At 51.8% G+C, this 15230-nt stretch overlaps 1 long non-coding RNA gene across 1 annotated transcript in view; it reads right to left on the bottom strand.

Annotated features, from left to right (window-relative positions):
* LOC142581781 (uncharacterized) overlaps positions 1 to 14355 on the bottom strand; it is a 167646-nt gene extending 153291 nt beyond the window's left edge. Inside the window, exon 1 of the long non-coding RNA XR_012828291.1 lies at positions 14323 to 14355. This is a non-coding gene — a long non-coding RNA (uncharacterized LOC142581781). The remainder of the gene's footprint in view (positions 1 to 14322) is intronic.
* Positions 14356 to 15230: the final 875 nt, after the last annotated feature.

Here is a 15230-nt window from a genome sequence, read left to right as displayed (position 1 = left end):
GGTGGGAGCGCGCGACGCCTCAAGCGATACCGATGGGCTATTTCATAATAAGTCTCGCAGGGTTCCTCGTGTCTCTCCTCCTCATTCACGCTGTCCGCATCCGCGTACGAGGCTCGGCGCGCGAGATCTCGAGCCAAACTGTGAGCCGACGCGTTGCCGGGCACAGCCGCGTGAGCGGGGGTCCACACGAGGGTTGTCAAGCCGCTTAGGGGGCGTCGTGTGAGGACATGGTACGCCTGTTTGCAAATTCTACCACGGACGAAATTGCCGATGGCCTGCTTGCTGTCGCTGATGACGGTATTCGCTTCCGCATGCATGGCCATGGCAATCGCGGTTTCCTCCGTTTCCACCACTCGGCCAGCCGTGATTGTTGTATCTTCTATCAGTCCTCCGTTGTGATCAGCTACCACCGCAGTCATGAGGTCGCCGCGAGGGTGTCTGGCTGCGTCTGTGTAGACCACTCCATCTTGCGAGCCGTAGCGTCGCCAAATGGCTTCACTACGGGCCTGCCGACGGCCCTGATGGAACTCGGGGTCCATGTTGCGGGGTAGAGGTGGGGCATAAATATGCCCCCTGACCTTTCGCGGAATCGTAATGTACTCTGTAACCTCGGGGATAGCCTCGAGACTGAGCTTCCGGAGGACGGTGCGGCCAGCCGGGGTTAGCGAGAGACGACGGACTTGGGCTGTGTGGTGAGCGTCTAAGAGCTCCTCGATCGTGTTATGCATGCCTAAGGCCTCTAGCCTTGCGGTGGCCGCGTGGTCCGGAAGGCCCAAGGCTGCCTTTGTGCTTCGTCGGATCATGGTGTTTAATTTGGCCAAGTCCGTGGGTGCGAGTTTGGCATATGGTGTCGAGTACATGGTTCTGCTGGTTATGTATGCCTGCACAAGTCGAAGCAGATCGCCCTCGCCCATGCCGTGGTGCCGATTAGCCACCCGGCGAATGAGCTGTAGTGTGTAGTTGGTCGCCCTCTGGAGTTTCTTTAACATGAGCCCGCAGCGCAGCGTGTTCTGAAAGTCTAGCCCCAATATTTTGATACTGGGGCGCTCCGGGATGGTAAGTTCTCCGACTTTAAGCTCAAGGAAGCGCCTTCTCCGTGGTAATCCCCTGGGACAGCTACTTCTGCCGGGCTTGATCAGGAGGTATTCGGATTTATCCGGTGAGCACGTCAGGCCCCTTGACTCCGCATAAGCTTGTACGACGTCGATGCCGCGTTGCATGATCTCTTGAAGAGCTTGTGGATCATCCGCCGCTGCCCATAACGTCACGTCGTCAGCGTAGAGGCTGTGGTGAAGCCCAGGGATAGAGCACAGCAGTTCCGGGAGCCCGCGCATCGCCGTGTTAAAGAGAAAAGGGGAGATGACTGATCCCTGCGGCGTGCCTCGGCTCCCCAGCTCTATAAATTCAGTTTCATGTTCGCCGACTTTGATCCGGCACTTCCGGTCGGTGAGAAAGTTTCGGACGTATTGGTAAGCTCGGTTTCCGACACCCAGTTGGGTCAGGCCCTCGAGCACCGCTGCGTGGGCAACATTGTCGAAGGCCTTCTTCAGGTCGAGGCCCAGGAGGCACCGGAATCGGCGAGCGTCCGCCGGACTTTCGAGTTGCATCACCTGCCTTTTTACCTGAAGGAGTACATCTTGAGAGGACAGGTGTGGCCTGAAACCAAACATAGGGTGGGGGAACTCGTCCCCATCTTCTACGTGTTCATTGAGACGGTCTAGGACCACGTGCTCCATCAGTTTGCCGACGCATGATGTCAGTGAAATCGGCCTGAGGTTGTCCGCAGTGAGGGGCTTGCCTGGTTTTGGTATGAAGACGATCGTTGACGTCTTCCACTCTTCTGGGATGGCGCCCGTCTTCCAGCATTCGTTCATGAACTCTGTGAGCTGCTCTATTGCGGCCTCGTCCAGGTTGCGTAGGATCTTGTTGGTAACGCGGTCCGAACCCGGCGCCGAGTTCGTCCGCAGCTTGTAGGCGGCTGCCGACACCTCAGCGAACGTAATGTCTTCGTCTATGTGCGCGTTCGGCCGGCCCTGATAGGCAGCAGGTAACGGTGTCTTGAGTTGCGGGCCGATGTACTTGTCTCGCATCTCTGCCAGGAACGCTCCCGGGTCCTGAGCATGCCTGTGGATTAACTTGGCCATGTTTCTTCTGCCTTCGACCCTGGTGGTGTCCGGGTCCAGGAGGTGGCGTAGGAGGTGCCACGTCCGGGCTGCGCTGAGGCGTCCCCTCATGCGATCACATATTTGGTACCATTGCTGTCGGGTGACCTCGGTCGCGTGATCGGAGATCTCTGCGTCAAGTCGACTGATTCTTTCTTTTAGGGCTTGGTTATCTTTCCCCTGCTGTTGCCAACGCCGGAACATGCTCGATCTTGCCTGCCACATGTGGAGCAGCCTGCTGTCGACGTTGGTGGTTGCCGGGGCGTCTTCCGGGTCAAGATGTTCCGTATGCTCTTCCACGTCGGCGAGGAGTTGGCTCGTCCAGGATGAGATATTGGCGATGGATCCCTCATTGGCTCGCATTCTTCTGGACTCGCGGAATTTGTCCCAGCTTGTAACCTAGAAGCGATGCTTCCGCCGACGCTTGCCGCGTGCATAGATTTCCGTGTGAAGGATGCAGTGGTCGCTGCCCAGAGTTTCGCCAGTGTTCGTCCAGGCGTAGTCTTGCGAGTGGACGACGAATGTCAGGTCCGGGTTAGTGTCTACCTGACCTCGGCTGCCGATTCTGATGCGGGTGGTAGTATCGTTGATTAGCGTGAGGCCCAGCTCTTGCGCGGCTTCTGCTAGATGTCTACCCTTGCGGGTGTCGCCCAGGTATCCCCACAGAGTATGACCGGCGTTGAAGTCTCCAACGATGAGCAGGGGGCAGTCGCGGCTGACTTTGAGGGCCGAGCGAAAAATCACATCGAGCTTCGGGTCTGCATGCGGGGCGACGTATACGTTGAGGATGAATAGGCTGGGATCTGACGTGCGCGTCGGGATGATCTCCACGAAAACGTGGGGGATGCCCGAGGGGGGAGAAGTTTCGATGTCGTGGATCGCCGTCACCTGTTCTCGGCGAACGAGCGTAGTGACTTTCCTGGAGTTGTTACGGCAATGGAAAGCCCGGTAAGAGGAGAGGCCGGCTTCCATGTTGACTTCTTGTAGCGCTATGATATCAGGTTTGTAGGATTCTTGCTGTGCCGTGTTATTAACATGCTGGTGAAGGTTGGCCTTCTTCTTTTTGAATCCGCGGCAGTTCCACTGCCAAACGTGATAGGTGCTATTGGTTGTTACAACCATGTTGATAGTTGGGGAGTGTGTGGACGGCCAGGTCCAGGCGGGAAGAGCGGAGGACCGCCGCTGCGCTGACGGGTGCCACCTGAGGAACGACCGCGGGGTGAGGGAGAGTCTGCTCCGGCTGGACGGGCGCTAATTTTGGGATGTATTGTGCGATTTGTGTGACCTGTGCGGCTAGCGTGTTGTAGTTCTGTTCGAGTGCCGTCATGCGGTTCTCTTACTGGAAGCGTTCAAAAATCGCAGGAAGGATGGCGTCCATGGCCGCCTTGACCGCGCGTTCAACGTGTCGCTCTACGCGTTTCATTAGGTCTGCGTCCTCAATTGGGGCTGTAGTGGAAGTCCTGTGAATGAGGCTGGCTTTACGTTTGTTCGGTGGACCCTGGGAGTCCATATCGGACTCTTCACTTTCGGTAGTTGTCGGTATGCTAATAGGCACCGAAGTCGGTGAGGGAACTGATACGGCGCTAGTTGCCGTGCTAGGGTGTCGGTCCCTGTCCATTGGTTGTGGGAAGCAACCCCTCTCGTAGGCGCGGATCTTTGTATCCTGTCGTGCGATCTTTGTCTGCATGTTTTGGATGGTTTGCTGTAGACTCTTAACTGTGTCAAGTGTAACTATTTCGGGATGCACCTCGCTCCCCCTCCCTGCCACTATGCTGGCCCAGTTTCTTTGGGACGTCACCTGTGATTGGGCTCCTTGTTGGTTTCGTTGCTGATGCTGCTGTTGGCCCCGGCCTCCACGGTTGGCTTGGCCCCCCGGCTGCTGCTTCGGGGCGCTCCGCGATCTCGACCGGCCGCAGCGGCTCCGGCTCCGACCTCGGCTCCGGCTCCGACCCCGGCTGGTTGACCGACGTCTGCCGGCCGTGGTGCCGCCGTCACCGGTCGACTCCCCGTCCACGAAGGAGACTGACGACGAGCGCCTCTCCCTAGACCGGCTGCGGTGGTCATCGCCCCGTGGCTGCGGTGATTGAAGCTGCTCTTCCCGCACTCTAGCCTGCCGATCGCAGCGCTGGCGTCGGCGCTGGCGGATGATGAAAGGGGTCTCAAACTTCTTCCGGCACTCCCGGCTTCCCGTGACGTGGTTCTTGCCGCACAATAGGCAATGTGGCGTGCACTCGTGCCCGTCGGTCGTGTCGGGTGCTCCGCATTCTCTACACTTCTTGGTCGTGCCTCTATTCGGACAGACGTCTTCTCGATGCCCGGTCTGGTAGCAAATCAAGCAGGCTTGTACTCTGCGCCGGAATAAGTTGCATCGGTGCCATGCCCCGCCGTACATGACGTAATGAGGAACATCCTGTCTCCTGAAGACCAGCAGGACGGTTTCGGACTCGCCTAGACGGCGGAACCCCACTATGTCGGGATTCATGCCACTCTCGGACAGATTCTCCTGCATTTGCTGTTGGGTGTGGTGCGGAGGAATTTGGCGAATAATGCCCTTCCCTTGATCTTCAGTTGGGAAGTAAGCATTAATCGGATAGGTCTGACTTCCCACCTTTAGCGTCGATAGCTTCGCGTAACTGTCGGCTCGGTCCCCATCCTCGGTACCCACGACAACGAAGTTGCCGACGGCGTCCAAACGTACCATGTCCTTGCCGTAAGCTTGCTTTGACAGTCCCGTGGAAACACACAATGCCTCCATGACGGCTGATGGGCGTTGTCCGGACACATTAAAACCACCGCTGATTCCCAACACCACTTTGAAGTAGTGCGGAGGGATAGGGGGCTCCCTCGGGTGCTTGGGACGTCGCGCCGGGTTAGGCCTAACAACGACTCCGGCCGTCCTCGCCTTCTCGCGGGGCGAACTTATCGCTGACTTGCATTGGGTACGTTTGTCGCGCTGCAGCGTGCACCATCCTTTATCTGCGAGGTCTTCCGGGGTGATGGGCGTCCCCTCCACGACGACTTCCATGTTGGCGTGGCGTCGTGGGCCGCTCCGGCCCCGACCACTTCAGACAGGAGCTATGCCTAATGGCGGTTTTCAGGCGAGAAAGCGGTCAAAATTCGACGTACCGAGGTGGGAGCGGTGTCCGTCGATGCCGCTTGACTTGTTGAACGTGAGGATGCAATCGGTTCCTTCCTAGGACCAAGGGAACCTGGCGAAACAACACAAGATAGCGGACCCCGTTTCGCATACGTGCGCACAGAAGCGTCTTCGTCTTCTTCCCCCACGCTCTGGAATAAAGAGCATTCCTTCCTTGGCTCCCGTGTGCGGCTGCCTTGCTACATTTATAATCAATATGCTTCAATGTCAGGGGGCAAAATGAATGTGAGAAAATGTGAAGCATTAAATTTAGGCCGCGCCGAAATAACGCTACCAGGGGACATTAAACAGACCGAGCATATGCAAATTCTAGGTATCAAATTTTGTGCAAGTGGTGTTTCACCTCACACGTGGCGAGACATTGTCAGCTACATTAAAGAACAGTCGGAAGCGGTGACTGCGTCGCCACTGCCGCTGGCAGAAAGGGCTTTCTTCATTAAGAACGTATTTTGCAGTAAACTGTGGTTTACTCCAACGGTAGCTCTCCCGCCGTCACCAACAGTACGAGTAGTAAACTCACTTATTTTTTCATGGTTCTGGCTAAACAAGTCGCAATACGTAGCGCAGCAATTTTTGCGTTTGCCGAAATCCAGCGGAGGATGGAGCTTGCCGTGCATAGTTACATTCGGTAGGCTTTTGTGCGCTAAGAGTAAATGTGATCTACTTGATGATGATTGGTACCCTGGTAGGCCACTGCTCCTTTATTGGCTGAGCCGTTACCGTCGAACGCTTATGCCGCAGTGTACAGGCAACTTGCTTCCGACGGCGGTGACGCCAGCACCGCAGTATGCGGCCGCTGCGCGCTTGCAAAGCCAGCTTGTACAAGTAAGAATTACAAAGTGGCGTGCGACACCAGTTTCCAGGCTTTGTGAAATGTTCTGTGAGACAGCTGTACCTCCACGGACAGCTACTACACAAACATGGACAGCCGTACTTTCACCTGATTTGCCCTCTCAAGTGAAGGATTTTCATTGGCAGTATCAGTGGGGCATTCTACCTACAAGAGACAGGCTTGAACGCTGGCATATGGTAGCGAATGATAAATGCGTATATTGCGCACAAACAGAGACCAACGCGCATGTAGTAAAGGACTGCGTTGTAGCACGCACCTTCTGGAAGCTAGTTGCAAGAATGTTCGGATTATCCATCGTGCGGCCACCACAGCGCCGAGATCGGTTTTCGAGTCTCGTCTACTACAACGCTAGCTACGTTTTGTGCTGCTTCCGCAACATTGCAGAACGATCTCGGCAGTCAAATAGAGCAATGTACCCCAGAATGCGAAAACTACGGGTGATAGTATGGGGTCATCTTGAACAACAATTGTTCAAACTCGTTGAAGCCGAGTTTATTCGCCGCTGGTCTACGTGGTGTTGCGTACTCCAGGGTAGCGTACCGTAGCGGCGCCTGCCTATCTAAGCTCGACCGACATTACTTACTGGGTAGCGTGGCGTTGTCGGCGGGCTGCAGGCATCCGGTAGATCATGGCGACTAAGCAGGGGCGAGACGATTTGCTAGTGCGAAACTTGCACTGTTTATTCAAAGGTAGTTGAGAGAAAATAAGAAGAGCATGAAGTATGAAGTATCAAGTATGAAGTCTCCCAAAAGTACATTTCGGAGCCCCTTAAATAGGCTCTCTACAAGTGTGGGTGGGATCTTGCTTCCGTCGATGACACGTGACAGGCACGGAGAGGGGGCCCCTCCTCCTGCAATACCGAGCACGGGGTGGAGAAGTCGATCCTCTTTTCGACGAATCCGGGGAGAAGGTCGGGTGAATGACCTCTCCGGCGCCGTGGGGTCCGGCCAGTAGAGGGTATGGGCATGACGTATCACCCACGGTGCCACGACCATGAGAGGTGAAGGGGACGAGGTAGCACCCACGGTGCCACGACCATGTAGAGGGGAAGGGGAGACGATCTGTCGCCCGTGGGCTCCGGCCCAGAGGGTAGGGTGAATGACCTGTCGCCACGTGGTGTCAGACGCCAACCCTAACAGCGGTACATAACCGTCTCCCGAGGCAAAGTCTTTCTACAGCCAGAATAATGCTCAATTCTGTTGCCCGAGTTCAGACTGTATCTGTATGTGCCCCGGGTACCTTTCATAAATTCGAGGCTGACAATAATGCTTTTGCGTAGACGCTGTAATGAGTTTTGTTGTTGTTGTTGTTGTGTGTGGCAAAGCCAGTGTCAAGCAGACACCATTTATTATTTCGTTTGCTAATCTGTTTTGTTTACATCAAGTATGATGTATTACATTTGCTGTACCTTATAGTGTACTTTTCGTTAATACCACAGTTGTAAGCGTGCCTACGGGTTAATAAATTTCCTTGTCAGCTACATGTTTTAACGCAAAAAATGTTAATAACAGCACTGCCTTATTTGCCGATTTCTTAGCTCAATAAATGGGATACAACAGCAAGATCTATGACTGAACAGGCTTTACCCTGAATGCTAGTTGGCTAGTTGACGAGTTGTGACAACGAATAGCTAAAGACTATGTTGAGACGCATTTGACCACATTTCACTTGTGGATTGCCGGTTCTTAGCTGTACCCAGTCAGTACCTGCGGGATTTGAATTGCCTGTCAACACATGGCTACAGCTTCTGAGGCGCACAGCTTCTGGAGGAACAGCTTCTGAGGCGCACAAAACGCGATGAGCCCGCTCAATCAGGGAACCAGCTGGCTGAAAGACGCAGGTTTGCAGTGCTACCATATGTGCATGATGTCTCCCATAGGTTAAAGAAAATTGGGCATCGTGCAGGAATCACAGTCGTTTTCTCAGCCCCGGAAAAATTGGCAAGGCTCTGTAAGCGTGTAAACGCGCCTAAATCGCATCAGAGTTGTTGTTCTGTCGAGCACAGAAAACGTTTTGTGACGTGCGCAACAAATGTATTCTACCGAATTCCCCTGTCTTGCCGCAGTAAATATGTTGGACAGACAGGCAGGTGCTTAAACGATCGACTAAGAGAGCACTGTAACAACGTCTACAGCACTGTACAAGGCCACTTAGGAATCCATCGCCGGGACTGCGGCTGCGTGCCCCTCTTCGAAGAGAGAGAGAGAGAACAACTTTAGTGAAAATGCCTGCAGAGTCGGTTAGGCTCCCTCCACGAAGATCCCTTCGAATATACTGAAGTTTTAGCGAGACACAGCTCACAGCTCACCCGGGAAATTGTGGAAGCTGATTTCATCAGAAAACTTGGTAGTATTTGCGTTAGTGCCCCCTCTATTGCGCTGACCCCTGGTGAAGTCACGTATCTAAACAGATAGAAATCGCTATGTTCTTTTATATTTTATTTTCTTAATTTTTCTGGTGACCATGCTCTAGTTCAGTGACTTCCTGTTAGAACACCCCATGTGACTGCCTTTCATTTTCTGCGCATGCCCTTTCTTGTATATATCCACACGATGTGGCAACGCAATTAAATGTTGTTGGAAGTCAGCGCTGTGTATGTCGTCTTCGCAGTCCTTGTCCTACGCGCTGTACGTTATTTTTGATAGGTTATTTGTTGCGTGATACAAGAACCGATGCAATTTAGAAAGATTTCTCTGCAGCACCAGGCCTTCTCTAGATGGCGCGAATTAGTATGACAATGATATAATTTTAATTCTACCCCATATAATTTGATCATCAACAATACCCTGATTAACTAAAACAATTGACCACGCGTAACTGCAAGTACTACACCGCCCCCACAACCATCGTGATCCACCTAGTGCAGAACGCAGAATGCGGAAACGATAACATAATTATGTATGGAAGCGTCTAAACAGACTTGTTTTCACAATAATGGCAGGGCTGTACAATAGCAATATATGCTCTAGTGTAGGTTGCTTGCGATACACTTGGCTCTAAGACATAATTATGTTAAAGAACACGAGCTGTTATGCCTCGTACTGGAAGGGCTAATTGCTGCCACATTTCCATCAATTCTAGAATCATCTGTTTTTTGGAGCACCCTTTCTTTTTCAGTCGCGTTTCAAGCCTACCCATATCACCGTTAACTTTCATTTTACCAAAAAGCAGTGAATTTGTGGCCGTTAATTGCTCCATAGGCGGCGACTACAGAGGGGTCGAGACCCTCCCGCTCGAAATTTTTCCAAGGGGCTGTGCCGCCCACCCCCTCACCCTCTGGACCTTAAGATGGGCTCAGGGGGCATCACGTCTTCGTTTCTATGGTTTCCGAGAAATTGACTCAAGAACTGCAGTTGCTTAAAAGTTGGAAGAACAGCACGGCCTTAAATTTCCGCGTCTACATAGATTTGTTTCGCACCAACAAAGGAGAAGGGTGACAAGCACCAAGATCCAGTTCACCATCAAGGGCTCCGACTGGCGACGGCAGCTCTCCGAAAGTCTACTGTTCCAAGTCTCTGCGTGGAATGACAGCCACTTGATAAGTGCAGGTGTTGCCTTCGGGCACATTCTCTTCTAGGACTACGAACCCTTCCCGAACACCCAAATCAACTGTTTACTCGAAACATGAACTATGAACTTACTGAGAGCCGGATTCCGGGCAAGGTGGTAATGTATCGTGACGATGGACGGCACGAACTCAGGAAACAATGAATCATGTTTATTGCGGTCCGTACATTTATAGGGCCGTGGGGAGAGAAGGTAAGAGTTAACAAGGGAGAAGGTAATGAAGCACGTTGCACTGAACTGGCTGTTGATAGCAGGCAAGTATTGATACCTGATATGATACATCCCCCCCATTTTAATGTTCGTTATTGGCCATCGGTAATTTGTTGAAAGTCCATGTTGTAGGCTAACCGCATGGGTGGCCTAGTGGGTCGCGTGGACCACCTTGGCAGTGGAAGCAGTGGCGGCTGTGCTGTCGCACCAGTGGCTGCAGGGTCCTGTGGTGATGATAGGACATACTGGGTTTCAGTTGGTTGGTTCTCAGCGGAGTTGCTGTCTTCCGATGAGCATGAAGCTAATCGCTCCCTGGTCGCGAGCAAGTGCTGCCGGTTGCGCCGCAGAACGCTGTCATCGGCTTGCACTAGGTAGGACCGCGGTCCCGCCGGTGCGATCACCTCACATATTCTTGCCCATGAGGACCCTCTTATGCGCACGACATCACCTTCTTGAAGGGGTGGCAAGTTCCGGCAGTAGTGTCGTGACTGCTTGTGCTTGCATACCTGGGTGATCGGCGGCGGATGGAAGTCTGGCAAGGGGGTGCAAAGGCTCCTTCCTTGAAGCAGCTCTCCAGGCGACCGGCCGTCTTCCAAAGGACTTGTTCTCTAATTTAGTACGCCAAGCCAAAAATCCTCATTTCCTTCGCTTGTCTTTTTAAGAATCCTTTTGATCACTTGTACGCCCTTTTCCGCAAGGCCATTCGAGAGCGGAAATTGTGGGCTAGATGTCACGTGCTTAAAGTCATACAGTTTTGCGCACATTTGTGGCAATTTGCGGCAAACGACAGATCTATAGGAGGAAAATAGGGCCACGTTTCACAAGCTGGAAATTAATGGGAGAGCTCTCACGCGGAGCCCGATAAACACGGCTGTGGTGGCGATATTGTACAAGGGCAGCCTTTAGTGGGACGTTCAGTCAACTTAATCCACACGCAGAGCTTCCTAAAAAGGACATGACAACTGACAGTGCACTGCTAGAGCACTACAAAACTCGAAATTATTTGCCTTAATGCTCGGAGAGTAGTAAACAAACTTGGTCGGCTAAAGAACTTAATCCTGACATACCACCTTCATGTTTTAGTACTATCAGAAACGTGGCTTGACTACGGAGGGCCGGATCCTGAAATTGTTCTTTCTTTATATAGGCTATTAGAGGTGGAGGAGCAGAAATAGCCATTAAAACTGCAGTGTTGCAACCTGCAGTGTTGAATGACATTTATTTACACAAAATAAATAGTGCAAAATCACATGCTCTTACAATAGCATATCTTTAGGATGCGTGTACGCCCTGCAAATAATCCGTCTCAGTGCCTCAAAATGATGCGTACGCGCCAACTCAAAGTCAAATTATTATTACCGGTCACTTCGATCTTACAAGGTACAGACGGGATTAATCTTCCGAACCACTGCTGCATACAATGCTCACTGCTACAATGCCTACAATTCTTTGCAGCACATGGATACTGATGGCACTCGAGGTGTATCGTCCTCATCTCTGATTTATCTATTATTTGTACGTATAGTATACTTCAAGAAGGCTTAGTACACACAAAAATGGAGTTGCACACCACATAACGCTTTTCTCACACTGTTCCACATACACCCATCCACTATACAAAAAAGCCACTGCCCATGCACCTGTATTAAATATTTCGCCGACGCAGGAGGCTCTGCAATGGTATGTTTTGTGGAATCCAGGTTTCCTGTGTTCGATAAATTACTAGACGTAAAATAACTATGGACATGTTTCACAAATAGTGGTCATAGGTCACAAATAGGTCATAGAGGTGGATTCACGGGACCAAAAAAGACGACAGGACGTGGGCTAACTATCAACTGATTTTATTTCAGAAGAGCATGCTTCTTATACCGACAAAACGAGTAGAAATTATCGCACGCGCAAACCAACATTTTTCAGATATGCACTTTTTTTCTGCTCAGAGTAATCGACGGGGCGTTGACGCCGGTAGCACATCCTTTAGCAAGACCAGGAACAAGCAAGTGCATGCGAAAGTACAGGCGCTGGTGCTTAGCTTGTCTTCGTCCTCGCGCAGCAAGCATAACGGCTTGTGCAAACCTCTCCCAAGAAACGCACCCCTGGCAAGCCGGACACATAGCCGAAAGGTTGCTTATAACCCTCTCACAAACCGGTCGGTGTCCGCACTCCCCACAGCGCCCGTACTGTTGCACGTGTTCGTTCCGTACTCGTCCTTAGCGATATTTTATGGACACTTTGTTGGGGCGTTTTTATATTGCTTTACAATCTTTTATTAAGCAAAGCTTTCTTATCCTCTTCCTCGGGATGTGGCGTTCGACGTCGTTTCCTCGCATGATTATTTATAGCTATATACAGAGAATTTGGGTCCTTGGGTATATTTTGCGTAGACAGCTTGAAACCTCCTTCTGTCAGGTCAAGTAGATAACAGGGGTGACTGGGACTCTGCCACTGGGTATGGACCCCAAAAGACAACTATGACACTAGGTATATGCAAGTAGGTGTGTGCCACTGGGTGGTGTGCCTGTTCAGGCCCAGTCCTCCAGAGTAGATGCGGTACTGTGACGCAAGAGGCATGAAGCCTTCAATTAACTTAGGTATGTGTAGTACTGCCCTCTGCATACACCATATATTTTTCACCAACATTTTTCCCTCGAGAAGCATCATATATCGTGACGCCAGGTACGTGCCCAGGGTACGTTATGGCGCTTAACTACGGCGCCTAACTAGGGCCGGGGGGCCCTGACCCCCGCCCTCCCCACGCCGTAGTTAAGCGCCATAACCCCCCCCTTCTATCCACCCAAAGGCACTACTCCTCACACACATTCCTGAAGCATCGACAAATCAATCTACTCGGCGGTCAACATTTTACTGCCTTTAACAGCGAAAGCAGTGAGTGAGTAACATCAGCAATGTTTTTCGGCGTCCGTTAACAGAAAAAATCTTCATGTGGGCCAATCCTGGAGATAGTGCAAAAAGGGTCCAAGATGAATGGCACATACCCCTGTGGACTCGGGAACCTATAGCGCGCCCTCGAGATGGGCCCACGTATGGGGAGTGCTTAAGGCCTGGTTCACCTTTACCGCGGGTCGGCCCGGCATTTCATTACCTTCGGGATGGATCCACGTATGGGGAGCGCTTAACGCCTCCTTCACCTCCAGCGCGGCTCGGCCCGGCATTGCACTACCATCGGGATGGGCATACATATGGGGAGTGCTTAACTCCTGCTTCACATCCGCCGCGGGTGGGCCCGGTATTGCAATATCTTCGGGACCGGCCTACGTATGGGGAGTTCTAAATGCTTGCTTCCCCTGCACCGCGGCCCGGCCCGGCACTGCATTACCTTCGGGATGGACCCACGTATGGGGAGAGCTTTATGCCTGCGTCACTTCCGCCACGGCTGGTCCCGATATTGCAATGTCTTCGGGATCGGCCTACGTATAGGGAGTTCTTAATGCCTGCTTCACCTCCACCGCGGGTGGGCCCGGCATTGCACTACCTTCGGGATGCGCCTACGTATGCGGAGTGCTTAACTCCTGCTTCGCCTCCGCCGCGGGTGGACCCGGTATTGCAATATCTTCGGGACCAGCCTACGTATGGGGAGTTCTTAATGCCTGCGTCCCCTTCACCGCGGGTCGGCCCGGCATTGCATTACCTTCGGGTTGGCCCCACGTATGGGGAGCGCTTAACGCCTGCTTCACCTCTACCGCGGGTCGGCACGGTATTGCACTATCATCAGACCGACCCGCAGCGGTGGTGAAACACTTTGCTTTTCGTTTGAGGGCTTTCACTGACGTCAGCTTTCACTGCCATTCCATCTTCCCAGAGTGGAATGGTTGTTAATGTTTTTCACTCCTCTGGATGGCGGTAGTTATCGGCATCTCCTGGGATGTGGAGGCAAGTTTTCTGATCGATTCGGTGCCCACGCGATTAACTCAAGATGAATTCAGTTGCCAGCATCTATTGCAGCAGGCAGGGCGTAGTTTATTGTTTTAATTATAATATCTGATTTTATTTATAATGCCCAACACAAGTTTTATGTCACCATCTATTCAATGATTACGCGCATTCCTGTTGCTTCGTTAGTTCAACCTTCTTTGTTTAGGCTGATCTAGGGGCCAGGAAAGGGAATCAGTTCATAGTTGGCTGGTCTGTATGCTCGTGGAACGAGGTGCGGCCGGAGAAAACGCCAGTTGCGTTTAACTTTTCCTTTTTCTTCATTATTTCCCCGAGTGACGGCTCGCCGCGACGCTGGCAGATCCTCGGAACCATACTTCCGCATATCGGATACATAAGGTGGACAATAAAATATTGCGAAACAGCGTCCATCATCAGACCCTGCAATAACCGTTCAACACATAAGCAATATGACTCACCCGTTACCTCGTCTGGTTTGGCCCTTATTGTGCAGCACTTTTCGTGCAAAATTGGCAACTGGAAACGAGAGACGCAAGGAGATGAGAAATTAAGCGATCTACTATGGCAAGGCACAGGCAAGGCAACAGGCAAACAGGGAGGTAAAGCGAAAATTGTTTGTGAAAATATTTTTGGATCTACATCTTTTTATTTAAAAAGGAAGTAGAGAAAGTGCCGCCGGAAGTGGAGAACAATTCCGTGTGTATTGAATGACGCTTCTACAGTTATCATTCGAGCCGCCTGACGTAGCCACTGCCCTGCTGTGCTAATGAGGGGGGGGGGGGAGGGTTTCTAACCTTCCGCGGTGGGCGCAGTACGTCTAGAATCGCAGCGTCCGGCGCTCTACGTGGTTGTACGGGACTGGTGACAACGCATCGTTGCGCAACTTTCCAAATAACAACACGAGTCGGTTTTGCTACTTGTTAGAGCAGTAAACGAGGGACCCAAAAGAACCTGTGGCTGTTCCGCAAATATACATTTCTCCATAATTCTTCCATAGCTAATTGAAAAAACACTACTAGAAATCTTTATTTTGCACTTTCGCTTGTTAACTTATCCTCGGCAAAGTTCTTCCTGCGTATCTTTTATGCGCGATTCCATTTGATGTGGTTCTTTGTTTGCCAAGTAAAGAAGAAGTATCTCACAGGCGCACCTGTGAGATACACGTTATTTCAATTCTCTTTTGTGGCTTTACGCGTCTTTATGGCAAATGGTGGGCATTATTCACATTTCTACTGGAAAAAGAATCCTGCGTACGTGCCTGCTTGACGCACACATGTAACAGCTGCGGCGACGATGCTGCGCTCGTGCAATCATTACTTCTGCTACTTCAATGACTCAAGCGAGCTTCTCGTCATTTAGATTCCAA

This window comes from Dermacentor variabilis, chromosome 5 (genome assembly GCF_050947875.1).
Source record: "Dermacentor variabilis isolate Ectoservices chromosome 5, ASM5094787v1, whole genome shotgun sequence".
Classification (NCBI taxonomy): Eukaryota; Metazoa; Arthropoda; class Arachnida; order Ixodida; family Ixodidae; genus Dermacentor; species Dermacentor variabilis.
Note: the sequence above shows the minus strand (reverse complement) of the source record. Positions and strands in the feature narration are given on the sequence as shown.